At 38.6% G+C, this 24,366-nt stretch overlaps 1 protein-coding gene across 4 annotated transcripts in view; it reads left to right on the top strand.

The window, feature by feature from the left end:
- The window catches only part of EXOC6B (exocyst complex component 6B), a 762,215-nt gene that overhangs the window by 49,801 nt on the left and 688,048 nt on the right, over positions 1–24,366 (top strand). The window lies entirely within an intron of this gene.

Below are 24,366 nucleotides of genomic sequence, written 5' to 3'. Positions count from 1 at the left end.
ATGTTAGTTATTATAAATACTGTAATGTTTATATTATACTTTTGTTGTTGTTGTTCAGTCACTAAGTCATGACTGATTCTTTCTCACCCAGCATGCCAGGCTTCCCTGTCCTTCATTATCTTACAGGGTTTGCTCAAATTCATGTTCATTGAGTTAGTGATGCTATTTTATCCTCTGCCACCGTCTTCTCCTTTTGCTTTCAGTCTTTCCCAGCCTCAGGTTCTTTTCTGATGAGTTGGCTCTTCACATCAGCTATCCAAAGTATTGGAGCTTCAGCTTCAGCGTCAGCCCTTCCAGTGAATATTCAGGACTGATTTCCTTTAGGATTGACTGGTTTGATCTCCTTGTGGTCCAAGGGACTCAAGAGTCTTCTCCAGCACCAAAATTTGAAAACTTCAATTCTTCAGCATCCAGTTTTCTTTATGGACCGACTCTCACATCTGTACATGACTACTGGAAAAACCTTAGCTTTGACTATATAGACTTTTGTCAGCAAAGTGATGTCTTTGCTTTTTAATATGCTGTCTAGGTTTGTCATAACTTTTCCATGGCTTGGAAAACTTAGCAGTAGCCATAGGACTAGAAGAGATCAGTTTTCATTCCAATCTCAAGGAAAGACAATGCGAAAGAATGTTCACATTACCATACAGTTGCACTCATTCCATACACTAGGAAGGTTATGCTAAAAATCCTTCAAGCTAGGCTTCAGCAGTATGTGAAATGAGAACTTACAGATGTACAAGCTGAGTTTAGAAAAGGCAGTGAAACCAGAGACTAAATTGCTAACATTCACTGGATCATGAGAAAGCAAGGGAATTCCAGAAAAACATCTACTTCTGCTTTACTGACTTTGCTAAAGCCCAAGCAAAGAGGAACTAAAGAGCCTCTTAATGTAAATAAAAGAGGAGAGTGGAAAACCTGGCTAAAACTCAACATTCAAAAAACGAAGGTCATGGATCCAGTCCCATCACTTCATGGCAAACTGATGGGGAAACAATGGAAAAACAGTGACAGACTTTATTTTCTTGGGCTCCAAAATCACTGCAGATGGTGACTGCAGCCATGAAATTAAAAGGCGCTTGCTCCTTGGAAGGAAAGCTATGACCAACCTAAACAGCATAGTAAAAGCCAGAGACATTACTTTGCTGACAAAGGTCTGTCTAGTCAAAGCTATGGTTTTTCCAGTGGTCATTTATGGATGTGAGAGTTGGACTAAAAAGAAAGCTGATTGCCAAAGAATTGATGCTTTTGAACTGTGGTGTTGGAGAAGACTCTTGAGATCCCTTGGACTGAAGGAGATCCAACCAGTCCATCCTAAAGGAAATCAATTCTGAATATTCATTGGAAGAACTGATGCTGAAACTGAAGCTCCAATACTTTGGGCACCTGATGCGAAGAATTGACTCCTTGGAAAAGACCCTGATGCTGGGAAAGATTGAAGGTAGAAGAAGGGAATGACAGAAGAGGAGATGGTTGGATGCATCACCAACTTGATGGACATGAGTTTGAACAAGCTTTGGGAGTTGGTGATGGACAGGGAAGCCTGGCGTGGTGCAACCTATAGGGTTGCAAAGAGTCAGACATGGCTGAGTGGCTGAACTGAACTTGACTGTATGGATCACAACAAACTGGAAAATTCTTAAATAAATGGGAGTACCAGAACACCTTATTTGTCTTCTAAGAAACCTGCATGTGGGTCCAGAAGCAACAGTTAGAACTTTACATGTAACAACTGATTGGTTCCAAATTTGGAAAGGAGTACAACAAAGCTGTATATTGTCACCCTGCTTATTTAACTGTTATGCAGAGTACATCATGTGAAATGCCAGGGTGGATGGATTCCACCTGAAATTGAGATTGCTGGGCGAAATATCAACAATCTCAGATATACAGATGATACCACTCTAATGGCAGAAAGTGAGGAGAAACTAAGGAGCCTTTTGATGAAGGTGAAAGAGGAGAGTGAAAAAGCTGACTTGAACTCCATATTCAGGAAACTAAGATCATGGCATCCAGCCCCATTACTTCTTGGCAAATAGAAGTAATGGGTCTTGGTCTCCAATATCACTGTGGATGGTGACTGCAGCCATGAAATTAAACGATGCTTTCTTCTAGGAAGGAAAGCTATGACAAACCTAGACAGAGTATTAAGAAGCAAAGATATCACTTTGCTTGAAAAGGTCCATACACTGAAAACTATGGTTTTTCCAGTCGTCATGTATAGATTGAGAGTTGTTCCATAAAGAAGTCAGGGTGCTGAAGAATTGGTGCTTTTGAATTGTGGTGCTCAAGAAGACTCTTGTGTCCCTTGGAGTGCAAGGAGGTGAAACCAGTCATTCCTAAAGGAAATAAACCCCAAATATTCATTGGAAGGACTGATGCTGAAACTGAAGCTCCAATACTTTGGATAGCTGACGTGAAGAGCCAGCTCATCAGAAAAGAACCTGATGGCTGGGAAAGATTGAAAGCTAAAAAGAAGAAAAGGGCGACAGGGGATGAGATGGTTCGATAGCATCACTGACTCAATGGACACGAATGTGAACAAACTCTGGGACATAGTGTTGTGCACAGGAGCCTGGCATGCTGCAGTGCACGGGTCTCAAAAAGTGGGACACAACATACAACTGAATAGCAACAATGGGATTGCCTGGTGGCTCAGTGGCAAAGAACGTGCCTGCTAAGCAGGAGACCCAGGTTTAATCCCTGGGTTGGAAAGATGCGCTGGAGAAGGAAGTTGCAACCCACTCCAGTATTCTTGCCTGTAGAATTCCATGAACGGAGGAGCCTGCTGGGCTGCAGTTCATGGCATTGCAAACGAGTCTGACACAACTGAGCAAGTAAACAACGACAATGGATAGCTACATGTGGATTTTGTATTGTGCTTTTTCACTGTTCTGTGTGTTTTCTGTGTTATATTTTTGAACTGTTAGCACCTTTTGGAAAACTCATAAACCTAAACGAGAGAGTATTTGGAGTTCCTTGGTGATCTTAACTTTCCTCTGAAACACGGCATTTTGGGAAAGACTACTTGAGCATGCTAGCCTTTAACCCAGAGATGTGATGTGTTCAGAAGGAATGGGAGATGACTAACGCCAAATCTTAGTCATGATTTACAGTTGTTGCTTTAATGTGTTGGTTAGTGAGATTAGTATATCCCTTTCGTGAACTGAAAAGATGACTTTTTGATCTAAAGAGTCGAAAGATCAGCCAGGGACTCTTTATCAGCGATTAAAATGACAGTTTTTCATTAGTAGTATAAACTATATTGTGATTACATTTTAAGTTTCTGTTTATTTTTGTGTTCTGCAGGATAACCGATTTCTTATTTGCACTACTTATGTGGGGTTTATTGTTGCTGCCTGTTTCATATTTTCAGACATGTTCTGTTACCCTCCTAAAGATTGCCAGTATTTTTTTAATGGGACTAAATAGTGATATAATGAATGTGATTTTTTGAATTGTATAATGAATTATGTCAACATTTGGAAGACCTGCAAAACTCAGAGAATGAGTATTCTTCAAATGACCAATGTCTGATGTTACATAATCATACATGGGTAAAAGTTTCATTTGAGGTTTTAGATCAATGTGTTTTAATCTAAAACTCATCAAATTTTGAGGTTGTATTATAGATGTGCATATATATATATAATATATAAAGTTTCCTGAAAGGCCTTTAAAAATACTTTGTCCTTTTCTCAACTACATTTGTGCAAGGCTGGATTTTTTCTATATACTGTAACCAAAACATGACATTTATTAGATTTAATGTAGAAGTGGTACAGAGTCCAGATGTCTTCTGTTAAACCAGACATTAAAGATACTTGCACAAATGCAGAACATACTCTTCCAACTATTTTTCAGAATATATAGCTGTTTTTCCTAAAATGTATTTTTTAACATGTAAATATTGTTGGTTGTTAATATTAAATGAGTTAATTAGTATTTCCTAATTTTTAGTTTTAATTTCTAATACAGTCATTGTTGATGAATAGTCTGAAGGGCTCTTGTGTTTAAAATGTGGAGAACTGCTAGTTTAGATGAAACTGAAGATACGTGGCAACTGAATGGAATGCATGGTCCTGGACTAAGTACTGTCCAGGAGGAAATGAAACCACTCTGAAGACCATGATTGGAGGGCTTGCCTGGTGACCCAGGGGTTAGGAATCTGCCTTCTGATGCAGGGGATGCAAGTTCAATCCTTGTTTGGGGAACTAAGGTCCCACATGCCATGTGGCAACTAAGTGTGCATGTGTGTTGCATGCCACAAGTGGAGAGAAGCCCATGTACCTGAAATAATTACTGATGTAGCCAAAAAAAAAAAAAAAAGTGGGACAAAGAGATGGAAATGGTCCCCTGATTAAAAAACAACAACAAAGAAGGTTATTATTGGGACAGTTAACAGGATTGGACTATGGACTATGAATTAGATTATAATTTTATCAATATAAATTTCTTGAATTTGATTATTGTGTTGTAGTTAGGTAGGAGAGGAAACATAGTAGTCTTATGAGTTTAATACATGCAACATATTCTCAAATGGTTTAGAAAAATAAATGTACAAATACTGGTACATATGTACATATACAGATGTCCATATATGTACATATGTGTAGAAAGAGAAAATGATAAAATAAATGTGGCAAAAATGTTACAAATTGGTGAGTTCTGTATATGGCTAAACAAGAGTTCTCTATTATTTGTACGATGTGAAAGTATTTCAAAATAGAAATTAAAAACTTATGAAGTAATATAATGAATCTCTTAGAAGCAGATTTTATAGATTAACTGGTGAGAGTTTTATTGTGCTTGTGAATGACTGAGAGGTTTTAAGCAGTTTATCAGTTCAATTCAGTCGCTCAGTCATGTCCAACTGTTTGCGACCCCATGGACTGCAGCACACCAGGCTTCCCTGTCCATCACCAGCTCCTGGAGCTTGCTCAAACTCATGTCCATTGAGTCAGTGATGCCATCCAACCATCTCATCCTCTGTCGTCCCCTTCTCCTCCTGCCTTCAATCTTTCCCAGCATCAGGGTCTTTTCCAGTGAGTCAGTTCTTCGCATCAGGTGGCCAAAGTATTGGAGCTTCAGCTTCAGCATCAGTCTTTCCAATGAATATTCAGGACTGATTTCCTTCAGTATTGACTGGTTTGATTTTGATGAACAGTTGATAACTGGCTATAAACTCCTTTGGAGTTGTCACGGCTTTTCAGAGGACACTCCTTGTGCTCTGCTGCCCCCTAGTGACATTTATGTTCATCAGCATTTCATTGTGCAAGTACAGTAAGTTGGGAATTTATAATAAATCGTAGTTATCATTTAAAAGTACTTTAGTAATTTTAATTCAGCAAAATAACTTTAAGAGGAGGCTGAGGAAGATACTACTGTGAGGCCGCATCTCATGATCTTTTTTTTTTCTAGTTTTTTATATTTTTGTTCTTACAGTTCCTTTCTGTTGTATCCTTAGCCCCTCCTCCCTCCTATCTCTCTTTTTTGAAGACAGTATTTTTTGGTTCCTCATCTGACAGAGATATCTCCAGGATATAGTGAAGGACAGGAAAGCCTGGTGTGCTGCAGTGCATTGGGTTGCAAAGAGTCATATGCGACTTAGAGATTGAATAGCAACATCTGACAGAAATAGTAAAACTTTCTGTGTTTTCTTTTCTGTGACCACAGATATTAGTCAGTAATATTATCTTAGTGTTTTACTTTATAGCCTTAAAATGTTTAGGATTCTGCTAGCCCATAATCTCTCATTTGCAATTTGAAAGTAGCAAAGATTTTGAAATCATCTGTTATTACAAGCTATCTGAATTTATTTGGTGAGAAAACTTAGTGTGAGTTGATATGAGATAGTGATAGTCTTTCTTTATATTTACCACTTGTGTGAATATTCCTGCATTTTTCTATAGAGTTACTGATGTGATTGATTAGGGAATGTTTCTTAAGACCTCACTGGGGATGTTATATATGATGCATGCACTATAATTATTTTTTAAAATCTGCAAAAATCTGAATTATGGAACATTTCTGCTCCAAGGATTTTAGATTAGGGATTGTAGACTTGTACCTGATTTGCTTAGCTTTGACTCGCAGTTACTATGTATAAAGCATCATCAGTTTACACTATTTTCTGTCTTTTCTCTCTTTTTTTAAATTAGTTGTATAATTTTCATATGCTATTTAAAAATTTTTATTGGAGTGTAGTTGACTTACAGTGTTGTGTTATCACATGCTATTTTTATATACCATATTTTGTCACTGTTAATCTGATCTTTTTGTTTTAGTTGCAGTTAAATATGTTCCCTCATTACTTCCAGTCTTTTTTGTTGAAGTTTCTCGTGTCATTTAGTTTGGTTGGAGTTTCTTCCCTACCAGTTCAGAATGACTCAAACAATAAATTTTGGATTATTATATTTTCAGAATGACTGCTCTGTAGACTGTATGTTCAGAGGACAGTTTCATTGATCTTAAAATTTTGACTCATATTTTGTTTCCCTGAATATTGACTTCTGGTGTTCAGTGTTGTCCGATGGCTGCTGGGTTTTGTTTGCTTGATTACTGACTTTATTTTTTCATTTGATGTCTTTTGGTTTTTCTTTTTCTAATCTACTTCTTTTTTTTTTTTTTTGGTATATCTGCTTTTTATTTTTTTATTTTTTTTTACAGTTCATAACTTTTATAAATAAAATAAATTAAATGTACAGTGAGTAAGTTCTCTGAAATATTTCAATATTTCTGCAGGTTTAGTAACATCATAAAATACATTTCAACTAAAATTCACAAATCTAAAAACCTGTTAGGCATTTTTAGGCGTTTTAAGTTGGAAATGAAGGCCATTGTTACATCGTAATATGCCAAATACAAATAGTATTTCAAATAGCAAATACTACAATTTGTCCCAAACTTTAAAAACTATTCATGAACTCAACACTGAACTATTGATGGCTATGAGAATTGTTTCCTAGCCTTTTTGAAAATTTCAACCCATTTACGTTTAAGGTAATTATTGATAAGTACGATCCCGTAGCCATTTTCTTTATTGCCTTGGGATCGAGTTTATACACTCTTTCTGTGTTTCCTGTCTATAGAAGATCCTTTAGCATTTGTTGGAGAGCTGGTTTGGTGATGCTGAATTCCCTCAGCTTTTGCTTGTCTGTAAAGCTTTTGATTTCTCCTTCATATTTGAATGAGATCCTTGCTGGGTATAGTAATCTGGGCTGTAGGGTATTTTCTTTCATCACTTTAAGTATGTCTTGCCACTCCCTTCTGGCCTGAAGAGTTTCTGTTGAAAGATCAGCTGTTATCCTTATGGGAATCCCCTTATGTGTTATTTGCTGCTTTTCCCTTGCTGCTTTTAATATTTGTTCTTTGTGTTTGATCTTTGTTAATTTGATTAATATGTGTCTTGGAGTATTTCGCCTTGGGTTTATCCTGTTGGGGACTCTCTGGGTTTCTTGGACTTGGGTGATTATTTCTTTCCCTATTTTAGGGAAGTTTTCAACTATTATCTCCTCAAGTATTCTCTCATGGTCTTTCTTTTTGTCTTCTTCTTCTGGGACTCCTATGATTCGAATGTTGGAGCGTTTAACATTGTCCCAGAGGTCTCTAATTTTGTCCTCATTTCTTTTAATTCGTTTTTCTTTTTTCCTCTCTGTTTCATTTATTTCTACAATTCTATCTTCTAGTTCGCTTATCCTGTCTTCTGCCTCTGTTATTCTACTGTTTGTTCCTTCCAGAGTGTTTCTGATCTCATCTATTGCATTATTCATTGTATATTGACTCTTTTTTATTTCTTCTAAGTCCTTATTAAATCTTTCTTCCATCTTCTCAATCCTTTTCTCCAGGTTATTTATCTGTAACTCCATTTTGCTTTCAAGATTTTGAATCATTTTCACCATCAAAATTTGAAATTCTTTATCAGGTAAATTCCCTATATCTTCTTCTTTTGTTTGTGTTGGTGGGCAATTATCTTGTTCCTTTACTTGCTGGGTATTTCTCTGCCTCTTCATCTTGCTTATATTGCTTTGCTTGGGGTGGCCTTTCCCTCTTCTTGCAGTTTGTGGAGTTCTCTTTATTATGTAGTTTCTTTGCTGTGTGTGGGGTTGGACGGGTGACTTGTCCGGGTTCCCTGGTTAGGGAAGCATGTGTCGGTGTTCTGGTGGGTGGAGCTGGATTTCTTCTCTCTCCTTTAGAAGACAATGGGCTGCTTTTCTGGGAGCCTGATGTCCTCTGCCAGTATTCAGAAGTTGTTTTGTGGACTTTACTCCGCGTTCAAATGTTCTTTTGATGAATTTGTGGGGGAGAGAGTGGTCTCGCCGTCTTATCCCTCTGCCACCTTGTTCCTTCCTCCCCAGAACACTGGATTCTTATATTCCACTTGGTCGTGGAGTATCTCTTCCCAGCTGCTCCAGCAAGGTGCAGCCGCTGTACCTTACCTTGGACGAGGGGTATCTCCTCAAGGCCGCCCCTCCTGCTTTGAATGTGGATCAGCTCCTCTCGGCCCTCCGGTGCCCAAGCAGCCACCACCTCCTGAACGTGGTACAGCTCCTCTCGGCCACCGCCCTAACCTTGGGCGCGGGGTAGCTCATCTCAGCCACGATTCTGCACGTGGTCGGTTGCGCCGGAGCCGGGCGTCTCCCGCGTCTGCGCCGCCGGGAGCCGGGCGTCTCTTGCGTCTGCTATTTATTAATTTTTTACAGAGCATATAGAGGAGGGGACCTGTATTAATTTTTCGGGCTGCTGCAACAAAGGACAACAAACTGGGTTCCTTAAACTAGAGGAATGTACTGTGCTACAGTTCTGGAGGCTAGAAATTCGAGATCAAGGTGTCAGATGTGGGTGCTTTCTGAAGGCTGTGAGGTCCGGAGAATCCCCTCTGTGCCTCACTCCTAGCTCATGATGGTTTGCTGGGAGCCTTTGGCATTCCTTGGTTTCTGTTACAAGATCCAAATCGCTCCCTCCGTCTTCACATGCTGCTTTCCTCTGCTTCGTGGAATGTATTCCTCTAATCTACTTCTTATATGAAGTACTTTTCTGGGTACTTCATATTAAGTGTTATATGAAGTACTTCATATAAATAGAGTTGTGCAGTATTTGTCTTTTATGCTTAGGATAATGTCTTCAGGTTTCACTCATGTTGTAGTACGTGTTAGAGTTTCCTTCTTTTTCAGGCTGAATAATATTCCATTGTATGTGTACCACATTTTGTTTACCCATTCATCTGTTGATGAGCACTTGAGTTGCTTCCTGCTTTTGACTCTGGTGAATAATGCTGCTATGAACATAGATGTTTAAATAGCTCTTTGAGTCCCTGCTTTCGCTTTTTTGGAGTATGTACCCAGGAGTAGAATTGCTGGATTATATAGTAAATTATTTTTAGTTTTTTGAGGGACTGCCAAAATGTTTTCTGTAGTAGATGTACCATTTTACATTGCCCGCTTTAACGTTTAAGGGACTTTTTTTTTTAAACTTAGTTTTCGGATTTTAAGCTGGCAGTTTATTTTTTGTTTTCAGCATTTTACTGTATCGTTCAGTTGTTGTTTGACATGTATTTCCTGTTAAAAAGTTAACTCTTAATGTTGTTCCTTTTATATTTTTTACTATGTTTTTGGTTTCCTGCAGTTTTACTATGAGGTATTGAGGTATAGTTTTCTTTGTGTTTATCCTGTTGGGGTTTGTGGAGCTTGAAACTGTGGATTGATGTCTTTCATTAGTTTTGGGAAACAGTTGACTATAATGTTTTAAATATTACTACCACCCCATTATAGAAAGAGAAGACCTCTTTCTGCAGAGTCACAAATTCTAAACTATTTCCTAGTAACCACTAACCACTAAGGTATTATTTACTTTCTTTACTCACATTTCTGTTGGAGAATATAGTGAAGTATCCAAGAGGCTATATGATGTGTGAGGACTATCATTGTTTTAATGGGCAAGGCGATCCAACCAGTCCATTCTAAAGGAGATCAGTCCTGGGTGTTCATTGGAAGGACTGATGCTGAAGCTGAAACTCCAATACTTTGGCCACCACATGTGATGAGTTGACTCACTGGAAAAGACTCTGATGCTGGGAGGGATTGGGGGCGGTAGGAGAAGGGGACGACAGAGAATGAGATGGCTGGATGGCATCACCGACTTGATGGACATGAGTTTGAGTGAACTCCGGGAGTTGGTGATGGACAGGGAGGCCTGGTGTGCTGTGATTCATGGGGTCGCAAAGAGTCGGACACGACTGAGTGACTGAACTGAATATATGCTTGTATATTGTTATATTTAAATTGTTATTCAACTTTAATTTTTAATGTGATAAATGTCAATAAAAATAACCACATATACAAAATTTTTTGGTGACCTTCATATTTTTTAAGAGCATGAAAATATCCATAAGCCAAATAGTTTGAGAACCGCTGGGGTAGACATTTTGACTCTATCTCATATATTTTGTATAGTCTTACATATTTTATGGAGTTCCAAGGTGGTGCAAGTGGTAAAGAATCCACCTTGAATCTCCATATGGAGATTCAAGAGATGCATCTCAGGGTTGGGAAGAACCTCGGAGTAGGAAATGGCAACCCATCCCATTTTTCTCGCCTGGAAAACTCTATGGACAGAGGAGCCTGGCCGGCTACAGTCCATACGGTCACAAAGAGTTGGACACGAATGAGCACACACTTGTATATGTTGTATTTTACGTATTTTAATTTTCTTCTTTATGCCTTAATTGAATATTTTCCATTAATTTATCTTCACTAATTTTCTCTTGCTGAAAAACCATTCTGTTGGAACTCTTAATTTTAAAAATTACAGTTTTCATTTCTGATTTTTCTCAGTTTTAAAATAACATAGATTTCAGTGCTCTGGTGAATTTTCTATCTTTTCATCTATTTTGCTCATCTTTTTCTTATCATGTTACTCATAGACATTTTAAGTCCTTTTCTCATAACTTCCAATATCTAGATCATCTGGGTCTTGATTTTCAGTTTTATGGTCTTACCTGGCATGCCTGGTAATTTTGGACTGAATGGGAATTAAAAAAGTCATGGAGGTTCTGAATAGCCTTCTCTTGCTTAAGGTTAAACTGTCTTCCCCTCTGCCCCTTTTAAGGTGGATAGAATGGCAGTGATCTCAATCCAGTCGGGGACAGAATTGCGGCTATCTCTGGTTCAGCTCTGCCTTTTGGTATCAGTTCAGTTCAGTTCAGTTCAGTCGCTCAGTCGTGTCCGATTCTCCACGACCCCATGAATCACATAGTCTTTCATAATCTTTAGAATAGTCTGAAGAGCCGTGAAGTGATGATTAAGTTCCCTTTCCTCACATGGACACTACTTTCTATCTTTACTCCATACCTCAAGACTACCTAAAACTCTGTTTTGCTTCTCAGAGGCTTTTTGCTTGTCTTCTTAGTCTCTTGCCCACTGTGGATTAAGAGTTCAGCACATGTGTTGAAGGAAAAACAGAAGAATGTTGTGTTTTTTACTGTTTTTTCTTCTCTAGGAACTTCACCTCTTTTTTTAAAAAAGTTAATTAATTCATTTTAATTGGAGGATAATTACTTTACAATATTGTGGTAGTTTTTGTCATCCATCAACATGAATCAGCCACGGGTGCGCATGTGTCATCCCATCCTGAACCCTCCTCCCACCTCCCTCCCCACCCCGTCCCTCTGGATTGTCCCAGAGTACTGCCTTTGAGTGCCCTGCTTCATGCATCAAACTTGCTCTGGTCATCTATTTTACATGTGGTAATATATGTTTCAATGCTGTTCTATCAAAGAATCCCACCCTCCCACATAGTCCAAAAGTCTATTCCTTACATCCTTATCTCTTTTCTTGCCTTGCATATAGGATTGTCGTTACTGTCTTTATAAATTCTGTGTGTATGTGGTAATATACTGTATTGGTGTTTCTATTTCTGACTTATTTCACTCTGTATAATAGGCTCCAGTTTCATCCACCTCATTATAACTGACTCAAATGTGTTCTTTTTTTATAGCTGAGTAGTATTCCATTGTGTATATGTACCACAGCTTTCTTATCCATTCATCTGCTGATGGACATCTAGGTTGCTTCCATGTCCTGTCTATTGTAAGCAGTGCTGCAGTGAACACTGGGGTACATGTGTCTCTTTCAATTCTTGTTTCCTCAGTGTGTATGCCCAGCAGTGGGATTGCTAGGCTGTATGGCAGTTCTATTTCCAGTTTTTTAAGGAATATCCACACTATTCTCCATTGTGGCTGTACCAGTATGCATTTCCACCAGTGGTGTAAGAGGGTTCCCTTTCCTCCACACCCTTGCCAGCATTTATTGTTTGTAGACTTTTTGATGGCAGCCATTCTCACTGGTGTGAGATGATACCTCATTGTGGTTTTGATTTGCATTTCTCTGATAATGAGTGATGTTGAACATTTTTTCATGTGTTTGTTAGCCATCTGTATGTCTTCTTTGGAGAAATGTCTGTTTGGAACTTCACCTCTTAAGTCTCTAATTTATGTCACTTCAGTGCCACAAAACTGTCACAAGCTGATTTCTCTACCTCTTCTACTTGATTCCTTTAATGGAAACAGCCTCTTGTGTGCAGATTTGGCAAGTATCTTGGGAAAAATTGAATAAAGAATGTTGGTACACCTATTCTCATTCTTCCCCTGGTCCCCAGCATTTTGTTCCCTTAATTTCTGATTGTCTAGCAGCTCTGTAATCAGCCAAGAAAGAACATCACAAATATGGTATTCAGAAAGCCTGAACAGGTGTTAGTTCAGATTTGAGCAGGGGAAATGGGGTCATCAAGAGAGAGTTTTCCAGAAGGGGGGGCGGTTCCAGTAAGAAAGGGCTGGTAATCTTAGTATACAACCTGGCTTAACAGTAAAGAATATTTATATAAACTAATACAAATATTGTTTATTGGCTTTCAAAGACAAAGTACTGGTAAACCATAAAAGCCGCTTTTGATTCTGGTACAGAATACCTATGTTATCAACTCAGTCAGTGTATAATTCATTTCATCAGTTGGAAGAAGGTGAGGAAAAGAAATCAAAAGAAAGTAATGGAGAGCTAATGCCTCACTTTGCACAAGTAGGCAGTTGAGATAATCTATGGATAATAATGTAAGAATTAAAAGCTGAAGTACATTAAGAAATAAAAGTACAATATTAAGCATAGTATATTAATTACAAAAAGTCTTTAGAAAAACTAACAGTGTTATATGTATATTGAGGAGGGGAATGTTATGATATGATGAGGTAAATCTGCTCTGATTACAGCAGGAAGTAGTCAGCATCTAAGCTGATAAAGGAGCTTCCCGGGTGGCTCAGTGGTAAAGACTCCACCTACCAATGCAGGAGACTGCAGGAGACGTGGGTTTGATCCCTGCATTGGGAAGACCTGCTGGAGGAGGAAATGGCAACCCACTCCAATATTATTGCCTGGAATAATCCATGGACAGAGGAACCTGGTGGGCTACAGTACGTGGTGTTGCAAAGAGTCAGACACGACTGAGTGACTGAGCACAAACTGATAAATAGAAAGTAGTCTTATCATATTTTTTTACAGATATGGGTTTACCTCCACAAAATTAAAATCAGAAATTTTTAAAAGCTCAAAGTGATTTTCTCTGGAATATTAGAATGGAAGTCCAAGAAGCCTAAAGATCCTTAAGCAGGATAAATACAAGCAACAAAACTATACCAAGGCACCATCAAAAGAATCACAGCAATAGCTCAAAAGATGAGAAGGGAAAATGAAAATATACTCAATGAATGACAAAGAAAAGAGGGAATTATTTATATTAATATAATTAACTATTTGACTAGGTTTAAATTTATTATCTTGCTATTATTCATTTGTCCCATCTGTCCCCCTTTTTTCTCTTTTTTTACTCTCCTTAACTAAATTAGATTAACTGAATACATTTTAAGATTCCAATTTTCTCCAATATTGTCTTATTCAGTATATCTTTTTATTTATATGTTTTCGTTATTCCTTTAGGGTTTATAATATGCATTTTTACTATTTGCTACTGCCTGAATGTTTTGTATCTCTTTAAAATTCATATGTTGTTATCTTAACCTCCCCTTCAATGTGATGATATTAGGAGGTCAGGTGTTTGGGAGCTAATTAATTCATGAGGAAGTCCAGAGAATGAAATTCTCTTGAATGGGATTTGTACCCTTGTAACAAGCCTCTTATACTGCAAGGAGATCCAACCAGGCCATTCTAAAGGAGATCAATCCTGGATGTTCATTGGAGGGACTGATGCTAAAGCTGAAACTGCAATACTTTGGCCACCTCATGCGATGAGTTGACTCACTGGAAAAGACTCTGATGCTGGGAAAGGTTGGGGGCGGGAGGAGAAGGGGACGACAGAGAATGAGATGGCTGGATGGCATCACTGACTCTGTGGACATGAGTTTGAGTGTACTCTGGGAGTTGGTGGTGGACAGGGAGGCCTGGCGTGCTGTGATTCATGGGGTCGCGGAGAGTCGGACACGACTGAGCGACTGAACTGAACTGAACTGAAGAATAGACATGCTTCCCTGGTGGCTCAGAGGTTAAAGCGCCTGCCTCCAATGCGGGAGACCCGGGTTCGATCCCTGGTCGGGATGATCCCCTGGAGAAGGAAACGGTAACCCACTCCAGTATTCTTGCTTGGAGAATCCCATGGACGGAGAAGCCTGGTAGGCTACAGTCCACGGGGTCGCAAAGAGTCGGACACGACTGAGCGACGGAACGGAACGGAAGAATAGACATGAAAGCTCTCTCTGTTCTCTGCAATGTGAGGATACAGTGAGAAGATGGTTGTCTGGTAGACCAGGAACCTGGCTCTCATTGAATATTGGATTTACCAGCGCCTTGATCTTGGGTCTCAGTCTCCTGAAGTGTGAGAAATAATCTTTTATTAAGCCATTCAGTCTATGTAATTTGTAATAGTAACCCGAACTGATTTAGACAACAATCTGCTTTCACATCGGAGAAGGCAATGGCAAGCCACTCCAGTACTCTTGCCTAGAAAATCCCATGGATGGAGCAGCCTGGTAGGCTGCAGTCCATGGGATCGCTTTGAGTCGGACATGACTGAGCGACTTCACTTTCACTTTTCACTTTCACACATTGGAGAAGGAAATGGCAACCCACTCCAGTGTTCTTGCCTGGAGAATCCCAGGGACAGGGGAGCCTGGTAGGCTGCCCTCTGTGGGGTCGCACAGAGTCGGACACGACTGAAGTGACTCAGCAGCAGCAGCTACTTTCACATGATATCATGGCAGTTCATGTATAACACAAACTTGTAATAGTATACTTTCGTTTCCACCATTGACCTTTGAGTTATAGTTAACATGTAATTTACCTCTACATATCCTATGAATTCCACAATTCATTGCTGTAATTTTTGGTTTAAAACATTCATTTATCTTTTAGGGACTTCTCTGGTCATCCAGTGCTAAGACTCTGCTTTCCCAATGCAGGGGGCCTCTGTTTGATCCCTGGTTAGAGAACTAGGGAGTTCACATGCCACAACTAAAAGTTTCCATGCCACACCTAAAAAGATCCCTCATGCTGCAATTAAAATCCAGCGTGGCCAAAGACAAAACCATTCAGTTATCTTTTAAGTAAGTTTTAAAAATTATAAAAATCTGTATATTTATTGTTACTGTGATCTTTATTCCTTTGTATGGATCCATATTTTGACTTTATTTTGTTTTCTTTTCACCCAAAGAACTAAACTTTAAAGTTTCTTGTAGTGCAGGCACATTGGTAACAACGTCTCTAAGATTTTGTCTGAAAAAAGTCTTTATTTTTCCTTAGATTTTGGAGAATATGTTTGTTGGATATAGAATTCTAGGTCTATAGTTTTTCCTTCAACACTTTAAAGATATCTTTCCATTGTCTTCTTGCTTACATAATTTGGATGACAAATCTGCAACCTTTTTTTCTATTCCTTTCTTTGTGTGTTTTTTTTTCCCTCCTCTGTATCCTTTAAGCTTTTTTTTCTTCTCCTTTTTTTTTTTTTAACTGATTTTCACCAACTCCATGAAACCTTTTTCTGATTAATCCAGTTCCATACCAAACATTATGTTGCTATAATGCTGTACAGGTTTAGGTATATAGCTTTAAGTGTACAGATTTAAACATTATATTAATTTCTGTACAGATTTATAGTTTATAATTACCTTCAATTGTATTTCCTTGTGCTTTTCTTTACTAATTAAAGTATGTGCTTCCACAAAGAGTATGTGCTTTTTGTCTCCTTTTTAGTAAATTCTCAATAAATGCTTATTAAATGAGCCTATGCCAGTGGTCATGTATGGATGTGAGAGTTGGACTGTGAAGAAAGCTGATCACCGAAGAATTGATGCTTTTGAACTGTGGTGCTGGAGAAGACTCTTGAGAGTCCCTTGGACTGCAAGGAGATCCAACCAGTCCATTCTAAAGGAGATCAATCCTGGGTGTTCATTGGAAGGACTGATGCTAAAGCTGAAAGTGCAATACTTTGGCCACCTCATGCGACGAGTTGACTCACTGGAAAAGACTCTGATGCTGGGAAGGATTGGGGGCGGGAGGAGAAGGGGACGACAGAGAATGAGATGGCTGGATGGCATCACCGACTCGATGGACATAAGTTTGAGTGAACTGCGGGAGTTGGTGATGGACAGGGAGGCCTGGCGTGCTGTGATTCATGGCGTCGCAAAGATTTGGACACGACTGAGCGACTGAACTGAACTGAACTGATGGTGTAAAATGTCTAAACCACCTGGTAGATCCAGTTTCTATTTAACTTGCTGTGGTCATTTTATTTTATTATTTGTCTATTTTATTTCTTTGTAGTCAAATTTCTCCTTCCTTTTAAAAGTTTATTTCTTCTAGTTTGGTATATCATGAACATTATAAAAAAATTGCTCCTATTTCCCTCATTAGGTAAACAATCAAGTTACTCCTTAGATTGGACAACCAGAGTATTATAGTGATATTCCTTAGTTTTTGGAGGGTGACCTAAACATAAACCTATGGAGAAATAGTTTACTGGTAAGCGGCATTTGTTTTTTCAGTGATTTTTCAGGCCATATTAGATTGTCATTTTGTTCCCTCCAGAATTGATCTCTGTAAGGTATCTGATTCTTCAAAGAAGTTATATGATCTAGACCAGATTGATTGATAATATATAATTGACAATAGATGAGTAATGAAAATATACACTAGATCTCAGGTAGATATCTAATGAATTATTTAGCAAACTTTAATCATAGGATCATTTCTGAAAGAAAGGCAGTTTACTTTTTCCATCATTACCCATTGTACATTTCTTAAATTGAACCAATAATGCGACATTAATGATCTCTCTTTTCAGAAAAATGTCTCTTAACATATTAGTCCATCTCCAATCTTTATTTTATGTAAGTTTCCTTATCAGTCATTCTGTTAAACTTTATTTTGTTTTGGAACCATTTTTCCATGTAAGTCCATATAGATCAAGGTAGTTTCAGATTTTCTTTTAATCTTTCAAGGTGTTAAAAATAACATCATTTTAGTATCATTTATGTAGTTGAACATATATTTTATTTCTTGGCCTAGGTATAAAGTAAATTTATTCACTAGAGCAGGTACTAAGATGACTCCATGTAGAGATAATGACTGAAGTGAAGTCTTAATCAAAGACCATGACCAGCATTTAATCTAACCTTGTCTTGAACATAGAGGACTGTATAGCAAGGCTGACTGATATGCCAGGGCAGTGTTTTGGGATTATGATCCAGATCATTGGTTCTGGATGCTAACATTTGAGAATGATTTCTTGATGGAGCATTTGTGACCTTGGAATTATGAGTTGTCTTAGAATTTCTTTTCAAGGGAAGGAAGCATATGAATGGGAGGGTAAGCAAATATTTTGTTAATAATTTGCTATAAAGATGGTTTATTACAGTTTAATATTAAACAGCTCAGGAGGCCTAAAATTTATCTCGCTTGGTTCTAACTGGTGTCTCTCTCTGACACATGTTGTGAATCAACTGTCCTTCCAACTTGAAAGAGCAAAGAGCTTGCTGACGCAACTCTTTTGTTCTGGGGAATTGTTTCCACTGTGCCTTCAAAAGCAAGGGACATTAAAAGCTTTGACTCATAGCAAGTTCTCTCTAAGTTGGTCACAGTTGGAGGGTTGAATGCGGGCTAAAGGAAGTGGGGTTGATGATTTCTTCTATATCCTGGACTTAAAAAAAAAAATTGAACATTTACTTTTTTGAGCTCTCTATGTAACCTTATGTGATTAACAATCCTTTCTTCCCTCTTAAAATGGAATCAGAAATGTCACATATATTGGTGTTTTCCAGAGTTCTTCTTTCTTAGATCCTAGAGTTTCTTGGGTTTCTGTCCTTCCCCATGGTTGAATTACTTTTGTGAAAATATTCATATAGCTACTTAACTAAGCAAAACATGAAAATGGAAGATTCAGTGACAGAATCGTGTCTCAGAAGATCTCAGACTAGAAAAAGGATTATGATTATAACAGGTAATAAGTAGTAAATTCAGAATATCAACTGAATGACTATAGCAAATGTTAAAACGAAGATTTTATGTGACTTTAAGCTCAGTGTACAGCATGATATACCTGCCAGAAACACTCAAGCATTATTTTTAGGCTGTTTTAATAGAGGCTGAGTAACAAGTTAAAGGCACTAAGTTTTATTTTCCTAGTTTGACCATGTTTGATTTGAAAATTGTTTGTATTTGAAGTGTGCTTTCTCTGTGTCATGTACTGTTTTGAATGTTTTACTTATGCCATTTAATCTTTACGTAACAACTGTATGAAGTGGTTATTTTTATCTGCATTTTATAGATGTGGAAACTGAAATAAAGAGAAGTTTAATAACTTTCCCAAGATCACACAATTAATAACCAAGACTTGAATTCAGGAAGTTTGGCTTTGAAGCCTGTGCTCTTGACTGCTGCACTATAAATACTGTCTGTATTGTTGCCTTTTAAGAATGTTGACTACTAGAATGTGTCCAGAGGGTAAAAGTCTGAATCAAAAGGCCTTATGTAGAATAGTTGATTAATTTGGATTGTTGAGTTTGGAGAAGGGAAGGGAGTGACCATGGACTCATTTTTGGTGGTCATTTGAGTGTAAAAATAAGATAAATGATGAAAATTACAGGAAGACAAAGTTTATTTTTTATAGGAACTTTGCAACAGCTATTGAAATGAGTTTGCTTACCTTGTAATGAGCTTCCCTTTACTAGAGATGATCCTCTGGAGGAGAATATGGCAATCTACTCCACTCTTCTTGCCTGGAGAATCCCATGGACAGAGGAGCATGGTGGGCTGTTGTCCATAGGGTTGCAGAGAGTCAGACCTGACTGAAACGACTTAGCACACATGCATACATGTGATAGAAAAAACTGAACTTGTGTCTGTGAATTAAGACCAGTCATTTCTGAGGTTCTTTTTTTCTGTACATTTCTATGTATCTCTATTAAATAGGGATCTTTCAAATGGGCTAGTGTATACTGTCCTTAAGCAAATGCTTCTATTAAAAAAAGACACAATATTGGTTCCTGATGGAAACATGGTGTGAGAGCCTGGATATGTTCTCATTTATTTTTGTGTAAAACATGAAGATTTGTTGCAAATAGTTTTATGATGTTGGTAGGAAGTTCTTCGCACATCTGTTAGTGGTATAGGAAACAACAGAAAATGGCCTACTTTTCCAATTCGCAGATCAAGTTACTCAAATTGAGTAATAGATCAGAGGTTCCATCATAGTAACCACTGAGGCTCCCTTCTTCCCCACCATATAAAGGATTATGAAAGAAGGTTAATTGGTGGGGTTCATAGTTGTGATGGAAGGGCTCTGGGAAACTGCTATGTCAATCTGCAAATTAAAAATTTCAGGGTATCTATGTTTTAAGTGTATTTTGAGGTGATGATCAGTAATGAGACAGTTAGAATATAGAAGCGACTAAATTTTAGCAATTCTGGAATTCTGTGGTGGTCCAGTGGTTAGGACTCCATGCTTCTGTTGCAGGGGGCACGGATTCTATCCTCGGTTGGGAAACTAAGATTCCACAAGCTGAGCAGTACAGGTGAAAAAAAAAAATTGATCCGTGGTGATTGCTTCTTGGGTTTGTAGGTGATAGATTGTGGGAAGAAATTCTTGTTCTTTTTTTTTTTTACATAATATTTTGAAATAACTATTCAAAACTAGGCCCCCAGTTACTCTGAAGTGTTTGTTCTTGTTTATTTTTTATTTCAATTAATATTTTATTGAGCATCTGCTATGAACCAGGCACTATTATAGACTTCTAAAAATACACCACCTTTTTTCAATTATGTAAAAGCAGTGCATGGAGACTTCCCTAGTGGTCCAGTGGTTAAGAATCTGCCTGACAATGCAGGGGACACAAATTCAATCCCTGGTCCAGGAACTAAGATTCCATATTCCCTGGGGCAACTAATCCCGTGAGCTGCAACTACTGAAGCCTGTGTGCCTAGAACCTGTGCTCTGCAACAAGAGACGCCACTGTGATAAGAAGTCCACGCAACACAACCCAAGTGTAGCTCCTGCTCACTGCAACTGGAGAAAGCCCATATGGCATCCAAGACCCAGCATAGCCAAAAAAAATTTTTTTAAGCAATACATGTTTTAGAAAATAAAAAATGTAGAAAAGTAGAAAGAAGAAAGTCACATTTGCCTTATTCAAACACTGCCATTTGTATTATTTTGGTGATTTTCTCTTCTGCCTCTACCACCTTGTCCTCATCTTCCTGTGTCCCCTTTTCCTTTTCTTCCTTCTCATCCTTTTTCTTTTATCTTTTTCTTGATATAATTATAGCAACCTGGGAAAGGTAAATGTTTTTATTTCCTGGCAATGTCAGAAAGATTGCTTCATGTGTGAAATGATGATAATAACAGCGGGATTATTTTTTTAGAAGATTTATTTACTTTTGTAGCATATAATAATATTTATTACTGTAATTTTGAGCTGGATTTATCATTTAATGTTCTGGGTGATATTGGTGTAATAAGATTTCCTAGACTCAATTTCTCAGAGAAGGCAATGGCAAGCCACTCCAGTACTCTTGCCTAGAAAAATCCCATGGATGGAGGAGCCTGGTTGGCTGTAGTCTGTGGGGTCGCTAAGGGTCGGACACGACTGAGCGACTTCACTTTCACTTTTCACTTTCACACATTGGAGAAGGAAATGGCAACCCACTCCAGTGTTCTTGCCTGGAGAATCCCAGGGATGGGGGAGCCTGGTGGGCTTCTGTCTATGGGGTCGCACAGAGTCGAACACGACTGAAGTGACTTAGCAGCAGCAGACTCAATTTCTGGGTGGTTGAATGACTGGCTTCTAATTTTCTTTATGAGTTGGTACTTTAAGTGACTTTTTTCACTCACATTCTTGAGCCATCATTTCAAACTTAGACATATACCTCAGACTTTTTCACAACCACAGTTAGGCATAAATCAACTTAGCTGTTCCATGAGATGTATGAGATTTCTCTTCATACTCCTATGATAATCATTTAATCGAACGCTTTATCCAGGTCAAAACAGAGTAATGAAAAATTGCTAAATAGCAGGACATTTAGCATTGCTCTGTTCAGCTTTCTGTGATTGTACATTATATATATCTATTCTGGGTATGAGACTGATGTTTATTATTATGATACAGAATTCTTGACTACTTTTATGTTCTACCAGATACAAATCTTTAACAGACTCTATCCTGCCCTCTTCCTCCAAAAAAGAAAGACTTTCCCAGCAGATTTTTCTCTCCTTTGAGAGTTAGCTTTGTAATTTGGGGCATATAACCATGATGTTTGGGAGCTACCTATTTCCACTGTTGCAATCTGGTTGTCCATGGTTTAATCATCAGTAGTTAAGAAAGAAAGCAAAAAAAAAAAAAAAAAGTGACTCTAGGCTACAGATTACCATAAAAAATTTACACCTGGAAGCAATTTTTTTCTAAAAGCCCTTAGGGACTGCTGTCACCCTCCCCCTCTGCTGACAACAAGGTCTAGAAACACCGATTCCCTTCAGAGTCAGGTTTTGTTGCAATTTAAAGCATCACTGTGAACAAAGCTAGTGGAGGTGATAGAATTCCAGTTGAGCTATTTCAAATCCTGAAAGATGATGCTGTGAAAGTGCTGCACTCAATATGCCAGCAAATTTGGAAAACTCAGCAGTGGCCACAGGACTGGAAAAGGTCAATATTCCTCCCAATCCCAAAGAAAGGCAATGCCAGAGAATGCTCAGACTACTGCACAATTGCACTCATCCCACACGCTGGTAAAGTAATGCTTAAAATTCTCCAAGCCAGGCTTCAGCAATACGTGAACTGTGAACTTCCAGATGTTCAAGCTGGTTTTAGAAAAGGCAGAGGCACCAGATATCAAATTGCCAACATCCGCTGGATCATGGAGAAAGCAAGAGAGTTCCAGAAAAACATCTATTTCTGCTTCATTGACTATGCCAAAGCCTTTGATTGTGTGGATCACAATAAACTGTGGACAATTCTGAAAGAGATGGGAATCCCAGACCACCTGATCTGCCCCTTGAGAAACCTGTATGCAGGTCAGGAAGCAACAGTTAGAACTGCACATGGAACAACAGACTGGTTCCAAATAGGGAAAGGAGTACGTCAAGGCTGTATATTGTCACCCTGCTTATTTAACTTATATGCAGAGTACATCATGAGGAATGCTGGGCTGGAAGAAGCACAAGCTGGAATCAAGATTGCCGGGAGAAATATCAATAACCTCAGATATGCAGATGACAACACCCTTATGGCAGAAAGTGAAGAGGAACTAAAAAGCCTCTTGATGAAAGTGAAAGAGGAGAGTGAAAAGGTTGGCTTAAAACTCAACATTCAGAAAACTAAGATCATGGCATCTGGTCCCATCACTTCATGGGAAATAGATGGGGAAACAGTGGAAACAGTGTCAGACTTTATTTTTTTGGGCTCCAGAATCACTGAAGATGGTGATTGTAGCCATGAAATTAAAAGACGCTTACTCCTTGGAAGGAAAGTTATGACCAACCTAGAGAGCATAATAAAAAGCAGAGACATTACTTTGCCAACCAAGGTCCATCTAGTCAAGGCTATGGTTTTTCCAGTGGTCATGTATGGATGTGAGTTGGACTGTGAAGAAAGCTGATCACTGAAGAATTGATGCATTTGAACTGTGGTGCTGGAGAAGACTCTTGAGAGTCCCTTGGACTGCAAGGAGATCCAACCAGTCCATCCTAAGGGAGATCAGTCCTGGGTGTTCATTGGAAGGACTGATGTTGAAGCTGAAACTCCAATACTTTGGCCACCTCATGCGAAGAGTTGACTCATTGGAAAAGACCCTTATACCTGGGAGGAATTGGGGGCAGGAAGAGAAGGGGACGACAGAGAATGAGATGGTTGGATTGCATCACCGACTCGATGGACGTGTGTTTGAGTCAACTCCGGGAGTTGGTGATGGACAGGGAGGCCTGGCGTGCTGTAATTCATGGGGTCGCAAAGATTCGGACATGACTGAGCGACTGAACTGAACTGAATTGAACTGAACTGAACTGAATCATCTTCCTTCTCCTAGCTTCCAGAGAAGGTTTGAGGAAAGCTAGGGAAATTAATTATTCCCAGACACTTCTCTAGTAGATTTTTTTGAACCTTCTAAGTTCCTTCTTTTCTTCCTCTGAAAGAAAGTGAAAGTGAAAGTGAAGTCGCTCAGTTGTGTCCGACTCTTTGCGACCCAGTGGACTGTAGCCTACCAGCCTCCTCCGTCCATGGGATTCTCCAGACAAGAGTACTGGAGTGGGATGCCATTTCCTTCTCCAGGGATCTTCCCAACCCAGGGATCGAACTCGGGTCTCCCGCATTGGAGGCAGACGCTTTAACCTCTGAGCCACCAGGGAAGTCCTTTTCTTCCTCTAACTCCTCCTTTTTCTGTTAAGCATTTTAGCTGAAGTACAAATTATTTGCACTGCTAGAACTTGATTTTACTTTTGAAGCAAGAATGTTTATTATTAACTCTAGTGCTTGTCTTTGGAGAGGTCTAAATATTCAAACATTTTGGGGCATTGCTTTAGGCCCTTTGTCACTTTATAATATTTTCTCTGTGGGAGGTGGGCATTGTTCCAGGTATAAACCCTCAAGCAACTTGTGGTCATGTTGGGGAGATAGACATGTAAATAAATTATTTCTGTGTAGACTGCTCAATATAGTGCCTGTTCAAAAATATGAACAAATAAACATTTCAAAAAAAAAAAAGCATATCAGCTCAGCTTTCCATTGGTGAATGTCATTAGACGTGGTGCCCATTAATTTCTAGGGTAATACTATGCGTTTGTTCAAGAAGAAAACAGGATGATAGTACTTCTGGTGAAATTTAT

Source organism: Moschus berezovskii, chromosome 11 (genome assembly GCF_049115385.1).
Source record: "Moschus berezovskii isolate FMDL1 chromosome 11, NW_MosBer_1.0, whole genome shotgun sequence".
NCBI classification, from domain to species: Eukaryota; Metazoa; Chordata; class Mammalia; order Artiodactyla; family Moschidae; genus Moschus; species Moschus berezovskii.
The sequence above is the reverse complement of the archived record's forward strand: the minus strand, read 5'-3'. Positions and strand labels throughout refer to the sequence as shown.